We start from the raw sequence: 18,675 nt of genomic DNA on the forward strand, positions 1-18,675 counted from the left end.
CTGCAAATTCCTAGCACAGGGGCTATTTTTATATTTTGTATTTCTCCAGAGCCTTGCATGAGAGTATTACTAGAAAATAATTACAAGCTAGTGACATAAATTAGTGGAGAACTACTTATTTGGCTCCTGTGTGGAACAAGCAGTTATCAAAGTGGGTAGCCATATCCTGGAAGACTAAAACTTCTCAGGAATTTAACATGTTATTCTCCATTTATTCATACCCCAAAGTGCTATTTTTTAAGATTCAGACTGTGCAGTGTGAAGAAAATTGATGCAATTTATTTTAAACAATCTGAGCAAAATGCAAAGAAAGGCATCTCCATCAGAGAGGAGGGTGTTCATGGTTTGCTGGCCTTCGTCTTCTGCTCAAATCACCAGCAGCGTGCACGACCAACTCGCATGCTATCCAGACGTGCTGAATTTTGCATTGGGAGCTCGTTATTTGAGAAACGCACGGAAAACCTGGAGTGCCTGTGTTTGGGGAGGTGGTTAAAAAGGGAGTTCCCTCAAGGCTGGCACTGTGTGTGGAGTCCAGACAGATGCCTACCCTTGCAAACCCAGCCCCAGATCGGTGATTCCAGGTGGCCCAGGGAAGGCAGCAGACCTGGGGCACCCGTCTGAGTGCTGGATGGGCTGCCAGGTTTCCTTGCTCATCTCACTAATTTTTGGTAAACCTGCCACGGAGGTGAACACTCTTCCTGACCACCAAATCATCACCTATCTCAAGAGGTTCCTGTGAACCTTTCTTCCTTGTTCAAAATCCTGCCACTGAGAACATAGCATGGCTCTGACAGCAGGAGCTGGGCCAGACTCACATCCTTAAAATGTCCATAGGATGACCTCTGATAATCTAGGTCTGTTACCTAAAGGCAGAAACAGAAATAATTGCGAAAGCATGCTGCCTGTCCAGCAGAAAACGCTCATCAATTGACAAATTGACCCCATGCAGAAAAGCAAAGTCAGAAAGCCCTGGCCCAGTTATCCCAACGATGAGAAACTGTTTACATTTTTGGGGCACCCTCTTTTCAGCAATAAGCTGCTGCTCTTGTTCGTGCACTTATTATCCCAGCCCAGCAAATGCATGCAGCTCGGGGTGCTCCTCTGATGGAGGTGGAAGCCGGGGATGAAACTGTGAGACGGTGCCTAGGGAGGGCTGGCCAAAGGCAGGTATCTCTGTGTACCTGTCAGCACCCGCTGAAGCTCTAGAGTTTATTTCAGTTACCTAATGCAAAAACAAATAGCATCCAACAAGACAGTATTTTCTCTCAGGTAGAGAGGGGTTAACTCCAGGATGGAGATGTAGCCATTCCTCGAGGAGCACAAGATCAAGTATTGACCATAACTCATGGAAAGCTGGAAAAAAAAATCTCAGCTAGTCACACATCCATTTGGTACTTTGAAAAAGCCAATTTCATAATGCAAAACAATTATGTACCAGGGCAAATTGTGAAACAGAACTCAGAAAATACAGAAATACCTTTGTAAGCTACTGCAACCAACGCCTCTGAAAGCCCCAGTCCCTCCACTGGCAAAGGATCCCTGAGATGGTTACAGAAATTAGGCATGTCTCAGAGAAGCAATGAAAGGAGCAATGTTTGCATCTAAATACAAAACAAACAGAAACGGGGAAAGTTGCAATTAGTGTAATTTGGAAATTAGAAACTGGGTAAATTAGATAAGGGAAGGAAAAGAATACAAGAGACAGGCTACAGCTACAGAGAAAAGAGCAGTAAGAAAAAGTCTTTAAAATATATTAGGGATGAAGAGGAGCCAAACAATGTCTTTGGACTATTACCAAATTGAAATTATAGAAATGGCAATAATTATGCAGAAAGGCAAATGTTTTTAATGAACAAATATTCCTGTTCTGAACCTGGGGAGAAAAACAACCACAAATGATGCATTCCCATCAGATGATGATGATACAACAATTTGCATAACAGCAGAAGTTCAGGGGGTAGCAAGCAATAGTTACAACAGCTAAGCATCTTCGAATCAGCAGTCTAAATAATTTGCATAGAAGTGTTTTGAAGAGAACTTACTGTTTTTTCTGGACTGCTAATGCTGTTTTTGCAGAGATCGTGGAGTACAGGCAAAATTACAGCAGGAGAAGAAAAGCTGCTATTTAAGGGGAAGTTGAATGATTTGGATATTGATAGGCCTGCTGAGCTTTGATCCTGGGGAGATAATGGAGCCCGGACAATGAGAAACAACTGCAGAAATTAAAAAATAGGAAGGGGTAATAGCATTAATGCCCATCAACAGGGGCTGATGAGGAATAGATCTTCTAAAACTAACTGGATTTTTTTATAATGAGATTACAATTTTGCTTAATAAAGGAAATAGTGTTGATTTAAGCTTCTGTAAAATATTTGACTTGGTATCCCACAATGTAATGTTCAAGAAGCCAACTCAGTACAAAATCAACACAGCACACAAAGTGAATTAAATACGAGCTAAAAGAATTACCTGTCAAAGACCGGTTGATGTGGGTATGTTTCAAGTGGGATCTCCACAGAAAGCACTCTGTGGCCCTGAGCCAGGCAATGTTTTACTGGTTACCTGGAAAAAACCCACATGAAATCCCATCAGATCCGGTTGGTCACTGACCCGTGCTGGGGCGAGCGGTGAGCAGTGGAGAGGAGAGGTCCCTGATGCAGGGGTGATGTCCTGCTTAGCTGAATGGGATGAAACTGCATACATTTTCATTTAGCTATAGGTAAGGTCATGCACTGAAAGAGATCGTGGCACTTGTGCTTGGCAAGAATGGGGACGTGGTGGAGGTGTGCCCCGGAGATCAGCCTCTGAGAGAGAGATTTAGGTCTGAGGATGGGTAATTAGGTTTTAAATGGCTAAAGGGCTAATACAGGGGGGTTCCTGATACAATTATTTCTGAAATACTGTGCAGTGGGAGGGCTGCTGGCTGCAGCAGCTCGCTCGTAAGTGCTGAGGTAGGTCCACTCACAGTGGAAATGTTTTCATCTGGCTTTGCAGTGGAAAACAGGATATTTTATTAGAGCCATGGCACAGCTGGAGACTGCAGCCACTGCTATCAGGACTCTACCTATTGAACCAAGATCTCTGTTTTTTTCCAACATCAATTTCAATGGTTTTCTTTTTTAGCAGTTCCTTCAGTGCAACAAAACTGGTGCCTCATCTCTTGGAGAGGGCTCAGTTTGGTGTAGGCAGATTCTTCTGTCTTCCCCCCTGTTTCATAGAGTGGTTTCATCTCTTCTATGATAACTGCTGAAACACTTCATCACACATCACTTAATGGCTGGCACACGTACTGATTTTTCAGTCGTTTGGCTTCCATACAGTAATGATGGATTTTTGGTTATTTTTCTTTCTGATAGCTGCTGACGGCTAAAGTGCTTTAGGATGTATTTGCATCCAAGCAGCTCATCTTGCATGGCCTTTGGATCACTAACTGCAGATCCTTGCCTGGGGAGGTCGGGCAGCCTGGCACCGGAGGTTCGGCTGCAGTTCACCTGGGTGATGCATTGCTGGTACAGACAAGGTGAACAGCCTCGCCCACAGGGCACATCGCTCCTTTGGGATCACAAAATATTTACAAAGCACGCCCTGGATCCATGACTCCATATATTTCTTTAAATCTCTTGTCTCAAGCTATCGAGAGCTGTGAATACCTGGTAAAAGTCAAGTACCCTGAGCACAGTTCTCATGAAGGTCTGAATGTTACAGACCTATCTTGAAGCCAGAGGATCAGCCCTCATATAACTGAGTTTATGTCAGCAAGCTGTTTTCTGGATTGAACATGTTAGTCATAGTTTAAAACTATTCCCCAGCCTTTTTGTCCCCTGTCTTTTTGCTCCTCTTTAAACAAACCCACACCAAAATAACCGAGGTGGTCTGCTGTGTTCACATGTCAGGCAGCAGCTTTGAGACGCCCATTTTTAACCCGACTTGCTGGGGTGGCCAGAACAAGCATTTGTGCTCTGGCACATTAAGCCACACCATAATGTTTGCTGGACCCCCCGGTTTCAATTCGGTAAGAAAAGTAGCAGCGCTGGCCCTTCCCAGTGCCGAGAAGCAGCGCTGGAGCTGCTGCGTCTCAATGCCCGGGCAAGCCGGGAGGACATCTCACTGCGGTGGCTGCGGTCCCGCGCCACGGCTGCATTGCTCGTGCTTTCTGCCCTCTCGTGCTGCTGAGAGCCATGCAGGGAACCAACCCACCTTCACTTGGTTGCTTCTTTTGGGAACAAAAACACTCAGTTGCAGATATTTGTTGCATATCTAATGCATACACACAGCTTTCATACCAGCAAATCGCTTTTTGGGGTGAGGGCCTGTTAATTAAAATTGAATTAAAGAATAAATCAACCTGTACCACCACTGACAAATAAACCAAATGAGTCATTGGCAACAACATAGAGCTCTAAAAGAAAATGGGGTGCTCATCTCCCCTCCTGATGGCATGCTGGGTGTCAGCACAGAGCCGGGCAGGGAGGGGACGAGACCTGCGCAGAGGTGACACGCTCACAGTCTTGGAGCATACGTGTGGATTTCAGCAAAGGCGGGTGTGTGCAGATGCATCTGCCAGCAGGAAGGAGGAGGAGAAGAAAGGCAATTAGAGCTGTTATTAATCACTTGTGGACTGACTGATTACATGGCATTAATAAGGAGCGAGCAGCGATGAAAACGTTGCACTGACCCGGCTGCCTTTGGTTTTACCCACTGGGGATATGCTGCGCTCCCTGTGCTGGCTGGGATTGCCACCAGTGCCTCCAAGCAAACCCGCTGGCTACATGGTATCCCATGCAGGGTGCCCGGGAGACGAGTCCTCTGACGGCACATCCTTCCCCAGATGCAGTCGTGGGACACTGCAAGGCACATGGGCTTGAAGTTGGACCTTGATGTATCCGTGGAATTAGGGCTGTGACAAAGGCAACCGAGGATGCTGAGCTCCCAAAGTGAAAATCTCCCTGGAGAGATAAAAAATTGCTTTTCCAATTTTTGATTTCCCCCCCTCCCCAGTTGAACGTAGCAGAGAGATCAGAGCCTAAAAGTAGAGAGAGCTTTTAAACAGCCAATTTCCCGATGACAAGGAGGGACACAAAAGTATTTGATGGTTGTTTTGAGTGAAGATGAAAGCATTGCATTGCTCAGCCACACAGGAGGCCACAATGCTGTGACAGAAACTGATACTTTAGATACTGTTTCTTGGAAGTAATGATCAGAGATTTTATTTATATTTTTTTAAAGATGATGAATTATTTATTTTGTGATAAATATTACTTTAAAAAAATTCTGGGAAAACAAATGCAAAACAAATGACTTAACAGAGATCCCCAAAAGCTTTCCTGCATAGCTATTATTTCTCATCCTCTTTGCAAGGAAAAATCTATTTAAAGTTTCTATTTATGATAGTATTGAGGCATCTTTATCTGAGCATGTGAAGCATTTCCTAGTTTCATCTGTCAATGGCTGCCACTGAAATCAAAGGCTTTACCAGGGGGCCAAACCTGTTGTGCTGCTTTATTACATATTAGTCATCTCTAACTCTCCTCCAGCAGCTGAAGATCACAGTGTGACTTGTCCCCAGTGAAGCACAGCGCTGTGCTGCTCCTCCCACGCCTTGCCAAAAGGGTATTTCCTTTTGATTAGACGTTAGCTGAAAGCAGCTCGTCTGCAGGATCCTCCTAAACGTCGCCCTTGCTGCGCTAACGAAGCAGGAGTTTGCGGGGGAATGCACGACTGCCCCAGGGACGGGGGAAAGCACCCACCTCTGCTCCACCCGACCAGCCCAGGGGTCTGATGCGCACAGCAGAGAGTCTCAAATAGAGTCCCAGCTCTCGCAGCGGGGGTGGTCTGATATATAAGTAATAAGAAATATATCTAGTTCCCAGCCAGCCCAGTGCACCAACTAATCTCTTGAGGAGCTCGTCTCAGAACTATCTTCTGCTTTCAATGCCGCTCTTCTTTCTTGTGGAAAGCTTTCTGCTGCTGAGCATTTGTACGTGAACAAGAGTTGCTTCAGCTTGCGTAATCTGGAAGCCAAGTGAGGTGAGGAGCCTCAGCTCCTAGGGCTGAGAGGAGAGCAGGACCCAGCGCCCTCCTGCAATGCCGTGTCCCCTGGGGAGGACAGCACCACCACCTCCTGCTGCTGAGCAGATGGGCGAGAACAACGTGAGCTGGAAACGCAGGAGCTCAAGGCGTCACAGCAACCTTTGAGCTTGATATCTCCAGTATTTCAGTTAATGCAAGCTCATTTTATTACCCTCTGCAACTACAGGTGACACAGGAGAGCACCTTCCACTGCTCCTCCTCCCCCAAAGAGGCCAACCAAAGCCACCGTGTCCCTGAGCTGGTCTCGAGACGCCTCTGCTCTCCCCTACCCCATGCCTAAGCGCCCTGTCCATAGAGGTGGGGAATACGCTTTGCAGGAGAAACTATACCCAAATATCTGGTAACCAGGTGGGTGGGAGGTGGCACTGGGTTCACTGGGATGTGAAAGCCTGGTTTGGTGTTCTGGGAGGAGGTTTCCTTTTTGTTTTGTGACCTCAGAAAATCTGCATCAAAAAAGCAACTTCCCTGCCTCGTTTTTTACGCAGTGCAGCCGTGGGCATGAAGCTGGGTGGGACAGAGCTGCAGCCATCTCATCTTCTCATTCAGCTGCACTCGAGCTGCTGCATTTCTTGTGTTCTCCCACTTGCAGGAGGAGGCTCCCAGCATATGCCAGGAACCTGTCACAGATGTTCTTTGGAGCTCATTTACATTTAAGTGTCTTGTCCATAGCAACCTTGCAATTAAATGGGGTGACATTTTCCCCACTGAATCCGAAACCTGCCTGTCGTGGCCAGTGGCCGACACTCGGAGACTTTCAGTACTGCACACTGTGTCCTTTGTCCTCAGCGGAAGGTGCTGAGAAAAGGAAACCTGCGCAGAAGTCAGGCAGCACCCAGTAAACCACAGTTTTGTTCCCATTCTGAGAGCAGAGCAGGAAATATGTAAGGAAAGACAATATTTTACATATCTGATGCTAAAGTATAAAAGGTTCAGAGCATAAAGAAATGTATAGAAATACACATGTTCAATTGAGTCTGAAGGGTTTGTGGGGATCACCTTGGTGATGGGTGTGGATGCTGGGGCTCTCTGGCTCAGACACAGCATGAGCACCTGGATTTGATGGGAGCTACAGCAATATTAACCCAGAGCAGCTCGGTGGAGGGTGCAGCTGGTAGTGGAGTCCATGTGTAATGGGGTTAAGGTCACAACTCTCACTCAGTAAAACACTCGTGTGTAGAAATAGCACCGCTGAAGTCAATGAGACAACGCAAGCACTTGCACAGCAGTAGCTTTAAGTGCAGACTGAATCTGTGCATACAACATCATGGTCCTGTAACCCCCACTTCAGGAGCAGAAAGAGTTCAGGAACTGGGTAAACTTTGCACAATGTTATTTCAAGGTATTCCCCCATCCTTTATAAAAACATCACTACTTTCAGGAATCACTACTTTTCTTCTCCATAACCAAATACCTCCAGGGTAGAAGTCAGAGACATATTTTGGGGTTTTACCATCAGGGTGGGGGAACGACAAGGAGTGCACAGGCAGGATGGGAGACACGATGCAGCGACATTATAGTGTCAAAATCCATGAAATCTGAACACCTCTGTCAGCCCTAAAGTTGCAGAACGTGCCCACTGGTGTGCACACCTCCAGACACCCGCATGGCCATGACTAGCTGCCGTGTCTTGGGACAGGCAGCTGGTCTGGGGGCTCGAGCCGACCGGGCTCACTCGTCAGGGATGTGGTGGGAATGGAGATCAAGTGCCTCAGCCGCAGCAGGAGGCTGTGCCAGCGGTGTGTTGGGAGTGTGCAATAGCCAAGGGTGGGAAACATTACAGTTTCACTGCCCCTGTACTCAGGCTCTGCGGACACATCCTGCCAATAACTTCAAGCCCTTATCAACCCTGCCTTTCTTTTCATATAGGGTTTATTAAAATACTTATCAGAATCTCCACGCCATTTCTCAGGGATGAAGCTTATCATCAATCCGGGCAGAAATCGGAAAGGTTTCTGCATTTACAGGCAGCGGCCAGTGCCCAGCAGCCCTCAAGGAGCTTTGCGATCAGATATTGCACCGGTGGAGCAGCCGGCCCAGGGTGCTGCTGACAGGCACGAGGAAGCAGCACCAGCCCCTTCAAGAATTTAATACAGTCATCAGTAACAAGGAAAACAACATAGCATATGTCTGCCTGCATCTAAGACTTGGGGTAGATAGGAGTGTGTGGAGGCACACACATTTTCTGGTGATCCTTGTGTATTATTGAGTTTTTTCAAAGTTGCTCCTTTTTTATTTCAACAATTTGGGTGAAGACTTGTTCTTAAAATGATGTTTTTTTCCTAGCGGGCTGAAGATGCTATGTCTCTGCTCTGTTTGTTGCACTGCAAGGGAACATATGAATGTGAAAAAAAATTAACACATAAAATGGATTTTGAACCCACATTTTTTGGAGTGATTCAAAGTAATTGTAGCGCTTCAGATTTTCAAGAGTGCTTTGGGTTTCTGGGCTTGTACAGTTTAGAGCAATTTAAAATTAATGGAGTACTTAAAGTTTTTAAGAGCACTTCAATTTGCAAGTGATCAGAGTTCAGGGATGCAGAGAATAAAGTAATTTAAAATAACTGGAAGTGCTTTTCGGAGTGTTTATCATAACTCTGGCATAAATGGCACCACATTGACGGGCTGCCAGCACTTCCATTGTGTCCTGTGTGCCATGGAGTTTTATCTCTATGACAATCAGCTCTTCAATAAACTCACCTGGCTGATCATGGCCTCTTAAGACACAATCTCTGTTTTTAAACAGCCAAAAAGCTGCGTAAGCTTTGGCCACCATTTCATTGTCAAAGGCTTCTTTCCACTTATTTGAAAGTGCTTAGGCCCAGCTGAAAAATCAGGGAAATCCTCAAGGTCAAATTGAAATCTGCCACCGCACTTGCTGCTGGTTGCATTTGCTGCACAACAACCCGCATGTGCACACCCATGCTCACGACAGCTTTCCACCTTTTCTTGCCTCATTACACATTTAGGCTTTATTTCCAGTTCTCTGGTTTCCCCTGAATGCCCTGCTGCAGAAATACAGCAGGAATTGCATTCTCCCCTTTGCACAGGGGTGTCTATAATCATACCTAAAGGCATATAGATATACACAACCTAAAAAAACTGTTTCTGAACACAGTAGTTTAAAAGAAGTGAAACAATTAGATCTTACAAAACCAAAACAAAATAAAATAACCCTTTGAGACTTCCTGGAAAAATACACTTGTGAAGGTATCTTTTTGTGTTAGGAGGAAGGTAGATAGACTGCTATGAGAGCACTTGCACAAATTACATCTAATGTAGCTCCTCAATGGACTATCAGGACATTTCCTTGCCTATCTATTGAAACTTGTGACTAAGAAATTACTTCTTGCTTGTTCCATTCATCTGCAATAAATCTCATGACTGTAGAGGGAAAGATGCCATCCTGAAATTACAGCTTTCCTGTCAATGTGCTTGAACAGGTTACCCAGGGATTGTCATTTTTCATCCGAAAGCAGACATCAGAGTTCCTTTTTCAAAGCATTATTTGCAGTAGTAAATGATGTGGAGAAAAGAGCTGACAGCAGAAAGGAAAATAACATTTGCATGTCTTGCACAGCAATTTGAGACAAGACAGGTGCCAGAGGAAGAGCTGATCCGCAGCAAGGTTTTGCAAACTGCAGGAGGGAGTTACTGGGCTTGAACCCCAATTTGATGTCTCTCTGAAGGTTCAAAGCTTTTGCTGTTTGTTTTCTTTAAGCAGGCACTTAACAAATCTTTTCAAGAAGAGCTGATAAGATAATTAGTCTCAGAAATAACCCAGACCACAGAAAGTGCCCACGAAGGAACCTCAGCACAGTGAGTCCTTCTGCCCACAGCTGTGGTTTCTGAACGTTGCAAGAAGAGGAGGAGGATTTTCCTCCTAAGAGAGCACTGGAGAGGCAGAAGGGATCAGCTGGAAGAAGCAAAGGGTTCAGCAGACCTGCCCAGTCTTGGAAAGGGAGAGGGAAAAAGGTGAAATAAAGAGAATTTCAGTGAGAAATTTTCTAAAGTTTTTCATCACCAAACCACACAGTCTTAAAAGAACAAAAGAGAAACAAAAAGCATAGCAGGGAATACTAAGAGAACTTCAAATGCTAACGGATATTACTATAGCCCTTACCTGCCCCCAGATCAATGCTATGGAGCTACCATCATGCCCTGTCTTTGAGATGGAGCCTAATTTATGGGAAACCCATCACCTGAATTTGCCTGTGCCACCTGACTCAGAAAGGCAAGGGCAGGTGGGAGATTCCTTCCCCAAGAGATATTCAAAGACCCACCAAACAAAGACATCCAAACAGCTAGATTAAAGCCAATGAATTCCCTCTTGAATAGTGCATACAACCCAACTGTACATCACAGAAATACAGAATCACTAAGGTTGGAAAAGACCTGTAAGATCATCAAGACCAACTGTCAATTAACACCACCATGCACATTAAACCATGTCCCACAATGCCTCATCCACACATTGCTTGACATGAATTCCCATGTGGAAAAAGCAACAGTGTTGGAGCAGAGCCTCCCACCAAGCGGCACCAGGAGCCTTGCCATCAGGCCCTGCATGGTCCCAGACCCTGGTGGAACACATACCTGACAGTTGCTGGCCTTCAGAAGCGAACCAAAGCCAAGAGCCAGGAGGATGAATCTCTTGGCAGCTTGGAAAAGGAGGTCCCTCCTATGTGAGCCACGATAGACATGCAGCTTCTGCAGCCCAGCACGGGGAGGTGGAGGACACCAAGTGAGGATTCATAAGGGACAGTTCCCCCATACCTATGTGAGTGCTGTCTCCTTGCCCTGCTCCTTCACCCACCCTCCTGCAAGCATGGCACGGTCAGCCATAGGAGAAGACCATTGGGGCACCTATCTCTATGAAATGGGCTGGAAGTGGAGGTTGCCTGATCTTCTAATGATTCCAACATCCCAGTCCCACCCCTTCCTAATTTGCACTTGGTTATTAAGCTATTTAAAGTTAATCACTCATTGCAAAACTCTGTGCAGTATCAGGTAGCAGCAGTGTGTGCCCTGTTAATTAGTATTATTTGTAGTTGGATGATGGGTGTATGCTCACAGGGAATATTGCTGTCCTCTGGAAGGGTATAATCAGGCCTGTTTGTTTCTTGTGGCCTTGGGAAATAGCTTAAAATTTGGTAGTGTTGCTTTTAGACAGCTACAGGTAGCTGTAACATAACTTGTCATCTAACCTATGGCTTGAGTTATGAAAACATCAAGGCCTAGATACTGCACCTACAACCGTGCGATTCAGAGGGTATTAGTTATGGCATATAATACATAAGTCTACATACCTGATTTTATTAGATATTTATGGTTAGATTTTTAGAAGAAAAAAAAATATGCCTGAGATGCAAATGGGCAGTTTGTGGGATTTTGTAAATTGCCTGCATATCTGGAAGTTGTGAGCAAGAAAGGACAATGTAAATGACTGCTTTGTGCATGGGTCATTGTTACAATTAACAAGTACCTTTGGCTTTACAGAACTCTATGGAAAGCCTTTATAAACAATGCAATTATGTCTAGAAAAGGCAATCACATCTCCAGCAGAATAATTTACAAGGACATTAATAGGCAAATCATAATTAATTAAGAAGCTTAATGTGTTGACTTTTTAATGTCTAATTATACCTCTATTTATACCAGTTACAGGTAAGAGTCAAAGAAGTGGAGGCAGAATGTTTTTTAAAGAGTTTTCCCTCTTTTTAAAAAAAACATTTCCCAGAGGAATGTGGGATGGAAGCTTAAATTATGAAAGGGGTAAAAGAAGTGATGACATGGTGAAGCAAGAGTTTCATAAATCAAAATTTAAGCATATTGTATAATAAAATATTTTTATCATCCAAATACCTGAATGTAAGCTTAGCTTCCCTATTGAAATAAAGTACTTAGCTCTCTGCCTTTCCAAACACAAACGTCAAACAATTTGGCTTTAAATTTAAAACAGTTCTTGTATGATAGACCTGGGCTTTCTGCTCCTCAGGACTGTGGAAGGCGGCCATGTTAATCAGCCAGAAATGCTGCTACCTTCTTCCATCACAAACTGGATTATGGAGATGAACCTTCTTTTTTTTTATTTTTTTTTTTTCCCCGATCTCCAGTGAATGTAGCCCTTTGGGATTTTCCCAGCCTTGCTAGGGTGGAGGAGCTCCACTGGAGTGAGGGTGGCAGCGATGGACCCCAGAATTTACCAGGAAGAGTAAAGGGGCTGCGGATGTCCTCCTCTTTGTCCCTTCCTACTTCCCATCTGCTCCAACTGAGCGGGTGGTCGGTGGCCTACGGGGGACACTTGTCCTCACGGCATCTGAACGTGCTCCGCATCTCGCTACAGACAATAAGCAGAAACCGTGCACTGAGGTCTGATGGCTCAGGCTTGAGTGGGTGATGGACCATCCATGAGGTGCCCAGTGTGCTGGGAGCTGGGGCTGAGCCTGGCTGGGAGGGCAGACCGGCTTCCCTCCGCCTCCTTGCAAAGCCAAATTCTCTCTGTGCAAGGCTGCATCGGAGCAAAGCGCTTGTTCCTCTATCCACATCATCGCCGGAATGCTGCATCCCGCACAGCGGCACCAAGTGTGGTGTGTCCCCACCGCGTCCTGGAGCTCAGCACGGCGGGGCTGGCCTCCTGCTCCCTAATTAACACCCAGCAAAACCACATCCCTGCTGTGTCCTTAGGCTGGCACCGCGGCGCGCTGCTTCGTGTGCGTGCTGGCATGCCTCGTGTGCATGGGGATCCTGGTAGCTAACTAGTTTTGCAGAAAACCCACAAGCTATGATGAGTAATTTACTTAATGCCTGCTAAACAATGATCTTTTCACTGGGTGTAATTTCCTGATTGCAAGAGGGTTTTATTTCAGTTTTACTCTATGGCCCAGAGATTCATAAAGCCAACTTGTCATCATAAAGCACTACAAAGCTCAGAACATGAACTCTTAATCTTCAGGGTTAAAAAATGGTTACAAATTGTATGAAGAGGTGTTAAGTTTTTTATGAAGAGCAGGATTTTATATCTATTTGATGAAGAACAGCATTAAAACAGGAAAAAGGAAGGAAGGGAGGGAGAAAAGAGGGAAAATGTCAAGAAGGAAATAAAAACCTTTATTTTTAAAAAAAGAAAGATGACTTGCAGAAGAAAATATTTGGGTTACTTCCTAGCCTGCTTCTTTTCCCCATCATGGGCTGGTATCACATCTTCAGTCCTAATTGTAGGCTAATCTGCCAGGCTACCAGTGCCAAGGGACGAGGAATGCAGACTCACTCGCCACATCCCAGCGGTTGGTGGTGTTCCTGGAGGGTTTAAGTCACAAATCTGCTCTGATTCACAAACCCTACTAGACGTAGCTGTGGCTGCTAGCTTGAAGCTGTCTAACCTGCTTTCTCCGTTCAGGTCTCCCCCTCTTTACTGCTGCAGGCAGAACAGGCAGGGCGTCTTCAGAATATGCAGCCCTGTCCATTGATTTATATCACCACTGGTTTAAATCTGTGTAATTTCTCTGAATATTATTAATTCTCCACTTTCCCAAGGACAGAATTGCTGACTATAAATCAGAGGTCTTCTTCATAAATTCTTTTTGTCATCTGTGGGAAGCACAGATTGAAGTTCACTTTTGCAGACCTGATACAATGCCTGTTGTCGCTCAAGTTCTCCACATACTCAGCATCGGTAAAAATGACAGCAATAAAAATACTTGCCAGAAAACCATAAAACACAGAGAACCTTCTACAAATTCAGCTAAAGTCTTTGTCTGCAGGAGCCTTCATGGCTTTCCCTGTCCCCTGTTTGGCGGCAGAGGTGATTCATAGCTACACAAATAATGCTAAGCACAAAATGGGAGAATGTGAATAGTTTTATCATCACTCCCACCAAGATATTTTTTAGAGAATGAGTAAGTCTTCATCCGCTAAACTACGTGTGTTTTATTAGTTCTAGTAAGAATGTATTAGACTGACAAAGATCTCGGAATTCTTTGTCTTTTTTTAATGCCCAGGCTGCTATTGTCATGAGAGCTTCAGAGCCAGGCGGGCCAGAGACCATTGTGCTTCATCTGGTTAGGAAATTAAGTGATGGATGCAGGGTGCATTCAAATGAGGAGTGCCGCAGTAGGTCTGGAGACCTTAGGGGAAGATTAGCTAGAGCTCATATTCATTTTAAAGCTCTCTCCAGCCAGCAAAACATGGAAAAGAGTTGCATTAAAGAAGGATCCCCATAAAATTGTTGTTGGACTCTGATAGCGGTAACAGAGCAACAGGAGAGAGTTAACAGTAATATCCTTTGAGATACTAAGGTTTGTTTACTGCGAGCAGTTTGTTGTGAAAATTACATTTTCAGAAGTAGCCTCAGGAAGGCAGATAGGTTCATGACCACCGAGCTCTGGAAGGGGAAATCAGCTCCACAGACATAAAGTGGCACAGACTGAGGATCTCTCGGAGAAGAAAAGGCCAAGCAGACTGGAGGGATGAGAAAATTCAGGATCTTCTGGGAAAGGCAGTTTTTCTTTCTGAGGAAGGTGAAGATAAAATAATAACATCAGTTACTTCTAGTAAAGTCACCTAAGTTCATGGTGTTAACAGTTTTTCCTTAGTTGATGACCCCTTCAGGGTACCTGCAAGCCAATCAAAACCGACATTTTTCACTGCTGGCGATGCGGCCAAAGCACTCAGCAGCTTCTTTTCCTCACTGCGGAGAGGTATCCTTCATGCATATGAATTCTCTGTGTTTGAAGAAAGCTGGTTAGAATAAATGGACTTAATTATCAAGCAGAATGAACTGGAACAAAGATGATTAATTAAGTGAACCCAGAAACCTCGAGGAAAGAAAAAAGCCTATAAAACACATGAAGGTGGCCAGATTTGTCAGTAGTGGTGCAAGGGTTTGGAAGTTCCTAACGATAGTGGTGGTACAAAGGGCGGAGGAGAGCAACGTTTTTGCTCAGCCAAGCCTGCAAGCAACAAAAATTATTGAACTAGAAAGACAACCTGTGCTGCTTCAGCAGGGCCATTTCAAAAGAAAACTTTCAGCAGCCTCTGCCAATATTTTGTGATGAGCCGACAGCTAATGAAGATCCCCCGACTCCAGTTAAAGCAGATGCTAGTATCGGATGAAAGCTGGCTCACTGGGCATGTTACTCACCCTGTAGCTCGAAGCTAAATCCTGTAGCTGAAAGCACAGCCAGGCAACGAGCGTGTGGTATCGATGGTTATTAAAGCCCATCAATAGGATGCAATATAGGTAACTATTAACCACGATTTAAAAAAAGGTTTTGAGCTGTTAAACTCTGACAGTCTGTAAAATTGATTGATTAGTCATTCATAAACTAGCAGCTGGGTTTTTTTTAATCTATAAATTCACCTTTACTATTAAGTGTAATGACAACTGCTGTTTGCCACAGCATCCGCACCACCACCGTGTACAGAAGTCCCCTGCTTATTCTGCTCGGGCACCCCGCGACTGTCCCCCTCGCTCTGCCTGGGTTGGTCTCTCACGAGGAAAAGGAGATTTCTGACTAGCACCTTTCCACTCCTGCCATGCTGAGAAACGTAAAGTCTGGTGCTCCACCCCCCAGCCAGAAGCAGATATGTTGCGGTCATGAGCGATATTTTTCCCCGCTGACTGGAGATGCATCACAGAATTTAGCTTATTTTCCAAAAGCAATTCCACTAATTATTCATGTCGAGTGAAAACCGGAGGCCTTTTAAAATTTTTACTGCCTCTCTCTTGCTGGCAAATTGGTTACTGGTTCAGCTCCATTGAAATCACCAACCAAGGACAGCCAAATTACCTTTACAGCATGAAAAGTAGAAAACAAAAAGTCCCTGTTAATTTAATTGGGTCCTTTCAAGTGCTTCAGAGATTTTGTTAGCAGAGGTGCTAACATTATCATCTTGTGCTACTTAAAACCCAACACATTTCTCACTATGTTTTCAAACATAACACTTGGTTTTATTTTTAAATATTGATGTGGCCTGTGAAAATTCCTTAGAAATATTTTATGGAAAGGGCAATTCTAAGCAATTTCGGTTTTAACTTTCAGGGACCTTTCAAGTACTGTGTGTGTTTTTCCCTTCTGGGAGAATGATAGGCAAACACTCTTCTTAATTAGCAAATGCTTATATAACTTGCCTAAATATAAAATTAGACTTTATTTTCAAGCTGCTGACCTACTAGATTTCTTTGTGTCATGTGGAGTTCTGGCACAATAGTAACTGTGAAAATCCTGCTAAAATTGGAGCTGCAAAAACTGACTGCTTTATTTTTTGCTTTCTTATGTACACAACAGAAACGGAGGGTCTAGCAACACCGACGGTGCAGAGGAAAGCTGGAGTGGGATGTATCAAGCGTGGAGCAGGAGGGGTTTGGCCTTCTCTAAAAAGACTGAGATCTGTCTCGGTTACAGCAAGGAGTTGTTTTGTACTGGGCTGCCTGGGCAGAGGATAAAGCCTCTTTAATTTTCAGCAGGGCTGAGCATCTGCTACTTTTAACTCTACTTCTCATTACTTCTGCGAGCACTGAGAATGTGTTAGTACACAAGATACTATTTGGGAGATTTTGTTCAGCCAAACTCTAGCCAGACCCAGTATCTGCATACTTCTGTGAGGCAGGCTAACCCCCCATTGTACCCCCTTTGGGAATATCCCATCTCAGCCTTGCATCAGGTGTTCATCCCTGCAGGAGCCCCGGACCCCCAGCCGCTGAACATTGCAGCCATCCAGTCCAGAAGATCCAAAGCTGCAGATCTCCAGACCCTGAGTCACAGTCCATGAAAACGACGGTTTAACTGGGGTTTGCAGGAGGCTAAATTAACTGCAATTCAGGCTTTCCTGTGAATAATTCACTGCCCTGTGAAGTATGTGACTAGTCAATTCAATTTAATATCCCAGTCAAAGGAATCAAATGAAAGAAACCCAATACATATATTGCAATCCCATTTGGAACGCGCTGTTATTTTAATTTGTCTTGTAACCTCAAGCACTGAATAAAAATAATATACCTTCACTATTCCAACCGCCTTAAGGAAGGAAAGATGCTGGAACAAAATGTTTTTTACTCTGAAATTAACTGACAGATCTATTTATTCTTCCACGTATTGATCACGGAGAAGATACAAATATAGTACAAATGGCACACACATGTCTGAGCATAAGCCATAGATAACCAACCTCGCCAGCACATGCCTGAGTCTGCAAGGGGCCAAAGGCAGCGGTCCAGGAGCAGAAGCGTGGGTAAGGCATTGACATCTTCCCAAGGGGCAAGGATGCTGCCAGAGCCCAGCCACGTGTGTATCAGCCCTGTCCTTATCTCATTGCCAGAAAAACATTCAAGAAATACCATGTTGTGAAGAACTGTGACATCTAACAGTAAGCTTCTCCAGTGACACCCTCGGGGTGTGCAGCTGGGGTTGAGGGTGCAGACTGGGAGACCTAGATCATTTGGTCACATAATTACTCGGTGCTGGGCATTTGTTCTTCAAAATTTTAGAATTACAGCTTTTGAAAAATGCATAGGAGAACATGAAACCTCCTGTGAAACTCACAGCTTGTGGAAATCTATAAAGTCTCTAAAAGGGTTGTTCATACTGGCAATGAGATAGGCCAGTATCTGAATATCGGAGGTTTTGCTTGCTTCAGTCATAAACCCAAGGAAAACAGAATGTTTTGCTTGAACAATGACTGTGCTAGAAAGTTGAGGACTCCCATGTCATGTTCTGACCTGAAGTTTTTCAAGCTTTGGTTTTTTAGTGCATCATTGTGGAAAAAAAGTAAGAAGGAAAACCCACCAAAGCATCCGGTGACTGCTCCTCTGGGTCATCCAAAAAAGCCAGCAAAGAGCACAAAACCAGACTCTGGCCACCTGATAAGGAAGAGGGGAAAAGGAGGACAAATGGCAGAGCTCAGTTCTGTCAGTCTCCTCATAAGGAAATTTAATTTGCTGGTCTAATATGTTTTGCTTGACCTAGCTTTCAATAAGTTTGAGTGACACTGTCAAGATCATTTATGGCAGTGAAGACCGGAAAATCATTTTAGTTAAAAGTTACCAAACACATTTTTTGTAATTTAAGACCAGGGAGTGATTTCATCCTTTCCTCTTGCAAGCAGGACTTCCCTTGGTGTTGATATCTCCCTGTCAACTTTTCCTGTATGACAATTATGAATACAGATATTTCTAAATTTTTATAAGACTTGGACAGAAATTGGGCTGAGCCGCAGCTGCAGGTGAGGAGGAGTGCAGGGCTGAGCCGAGGCTGATAACCATTCCGCTTGCTGAATAAGTAAAAGTAAAAAAAACCTAGAAGTCCCATTCAGCGGGGTCTGTTCCCAGCTGTGGTGGCCAAGCTGCTACACGCCATCATGTCAGCAGCCAGACTTCATTTAGTTCAGCATCTTGGGCTCTGCAGCAGGTTTGGCAGAAACAGCACTAAGGAGAAGAGCCAAGAATCAATTATGGAGAGCTGATTGATCTGCAATCTGGGTGCGATGTATTGCAGTTCCGATAGCCACGGGCAGGTGGGAATACTCTGGGATACTCTGAATAATGCAGCCACAAATCACAGAATCACAGAATCACTAAGGTTGGAAAAG

Source organism: Gavia stellata, chromosome 12 (genome assembly GCF_030936135.1).
Source record: "Gavia stellata isolate bGavSte3 chromosome 12, bGavSte3.hap2, whole genome shotgun sequence".
In the NCBI taxonomy this organism is placed as follows: Eukaryota; Metazoa; Chordata; class Aves; order Gaviiformes; family Gaviidae; genus Gavia; species Gavia stellata.